General features: G+C 39.5%; 1 non-coding gene across 1 annotated transcript; it reads left to right on the plus strand.

Moving 5' to 3' along the window:
- Nucleotides 1–213: 213 nt before the first annotated feature.
- On the plus strand, nt 214–287 carry TRNAP-UGG (transfer RNA proline (anticodon CGG)). Its single transcript has one exon. It is a non-coding gene; the product is annotated as a tRNA-Pro (tRNA).
- The last annotated feature ends 2,501 nt before the right edge of the window (nt 288–2,788 follow it).

Genomic DNA, 2,788 nt, shown 5'->3' on the forward strand with positions numbered 1-2,788 from the left:
ACGTGTTGAAGAAATGCTAAGTACAGAACAAAAATGGCCAACCGGATACCAGTGGGATCCAAACACACAACCTCCCGATTTAGCGTCGGTTGCTCTACCAACTGAGCTATGTTTGCCTAGGTCAACTTTGTTCTGTTGGAAAGGATCTAAGCTACAGGTCTGACACTACTGCCATCACACTGAAGAATGCGGTAAACGCACAAAGATGACCTAGGCAACCATAGCTCAATTGGTAGAGCAACCGACGTGGAATCGGGAGGTTGTGGGTTCGGATCCCACTGGTGTCCGGTTGGCCATTTTTGTTGTATACTCAGCATCCCTTCAACACGTACTAAATGTACGTAACACGACCTAATATGTTGAAAGTCGATTTCGATTTAACAAAATATTTCTAAAATAGTGTATGTGGTGAAAAAATAGCTATTTAATTGTAACGAAATTTAATTTATCATTAACAACTACATTTATAATCAAAATATCTTTTCGTGGTATTCTTGTAGGACTTGTGACCAATGGGCACTTTCGTGAAGAAAACTATATTTACGAAAATTTATGTAATAAAATGATTTTCATTTTAAAATCTAATTGAAGATTTCCTGGCATAAATAGATAAAGTTTATGTAAGGAAAGTTAAAAATAGACTAATAATACCTTTATAGCTGAGGTTTCTATCAAATTCATCGTTATAACAATACCAATTTATGCTCAATAACGTATATAATTACTGCTAAGGGTACCTAAAATTGGTACAGTAAGCATTGATTGTAGCTGCACTCTTCATCGTATTTGACTTTATACCATTATCAGTAAGGTAATTCGTGAATGTTCAGGGTAAGCAGAATGCAATGGTTAATCCTATTTATGGTGGACATTATTCCCCAGGATTTAAATCGGTAGATATTTCTGTAGCAGTCATAGGAAACTCTACGTCCGGGCGCCTCGTCCTTAGCATTAGTCTGGACAGTAGCCGCGTCCTCCCGTTTGATGCAAGCACATTTTTTGTGCCTCGGGCAGGCAGTACAAAACAATAATTTTGACAGCTATTTCCTGAGTGAAACGCGAAAGGCAACGGAATTGTCATACACTATCAATATATCCAACTCTGAATGAAAATCTCACAGATACATTTCTTCAAGATGCAATTTCTTGTCCATGTTCTATTAAGTTAGCACTAGATCTTGCACTTTGTCTCTCTATTCTTTGCAACCACCCTTCTACTGTATGTACACCAGGCCATTCGTTGTGACTGGGTCCCCAGTTTGGAATTCACTTCCAGCTGCTGTCAGGAACTCTAAGACAATATCAAAATTTGAAACTGCATGCAGAAATTACCTTCAGATTACCAGACACCTCCATGTGACTGGTGGCGTACGGAGGGTTGTGTTATTGTGGTATCTAGGCTAGTAATATTTTACTGTACAACTAAACTGTACCGTTTATTCCTGTTAGTATTAGTAGCTTTCTATTATTTAATTGCTACAGTGTGTGTGTGTGTGTACATAACACCTCATGTGAATAGAGTTTAAGTAATATCTTGGTTTATTGACATATCCTTTGCCTCCTTTAGTTATTATGTATTGTGTTCTACGTACAGTGTTAATATCACTGTTTACTTCCCTTTACAGTATTGCGTATTGTTCTGTTTATACACTGGCTTGAGTTTTCAGTTTATGTATGACTTATTTTTCGTTATTTGAATTTTTTCTCTATTTTATGCTACGGATTTATTTTTCTTCGTTGTCGATCTTTGCTTTCTTTCTCCATTATATGGTCTCCAGAGATTAGTTTTGTTTATAGTAGACATTCTTTTATTATCCCGTAATTCATCATCATCATTATCTAAAGGCTTCGCCTTATCGCTGCAACCATTGATCTCTTCCCTCTGCGATCCTTTTCATCTCTCCATAACCTTGGCATCCCATCATCTCAACTACCTCTTCAATGATCTTCTTCCGAGGTTTCCCTCTGCCTTTCTTTCCCATCACCTTGCCTTCGAACAAGTTCTCTATGAAGTTATTATGCCGGAGAATGTGACCGAAAACTGACGCTTTTCTTCTTTTTATCGTTGTTATCCCGTAATTGACGCCATTAAATGGAAGACAGGGCCACACATCCCGCTAACCTAAATACAAAAAGAAATACATATCATGATGACTACTACTACTAATGTTTTTCATTCCTCCCCTGATTGCTGAGGCGGGCCTCCTAAACGGTGATGCCGTCTCTCTGGCCAGGAGATTTGTATCGGAGAAGGAGATGTACGAAGAAAGTGAGAGGGTTGGTGGCCGTTGCCTGTACTAGGAATTGTCCCGGCGTTCGCCTTAGTGCAAGAGAGTGGAAAACTACGGAAAACCATTCTCAGGACAGTCGATGATGGAGACCAGCCCCTCTCCGTCTTCCGAATACAGAAGGGTATGGCCACGGGAGAGCCGTGGTCACCCCTTCTATGCTAGGTTGGCCGGTCGGAATGTAGAGCTGTCGGACCACAGCCCTGCCGTGGTTATTTGTAGGACGAGACTCACTCTGCATCCGCCGGCGGCCAAATAAAATGGCATATATGAAAAGGAACATCATTGAACAAAGTGCAAATAAGCTTATATGAATGCCTAAATTTGGTAAAATCATTTAACAAAAACCTGGAATAAAATGAAAATTACTGACCAAGTTACTGACAACAAGCTTCACAGAGCAAACATGGGCGAAACGGAGAGAAAACAAATAGATGCTTTTGAAGTATGCCCGTTTCTGGAGATTTTATATACTGCCATCTTAAGCATTACAAGAATTT

This window comes from Anabrus simplex, chromosome 7 (genome assembly GCF_040414725.1).
Source record: "Anabrus simplex isolate iqAnaSimp1 chromosome 7, ASM4041472v1, whole genome shotgun sequence".
Lineage (NCBI taxonomy): Eukaryota > Metazoa > Arthropoda > Insecta > Orthoptera > Tettigoniidae > Anabrus > Anabrus simplex.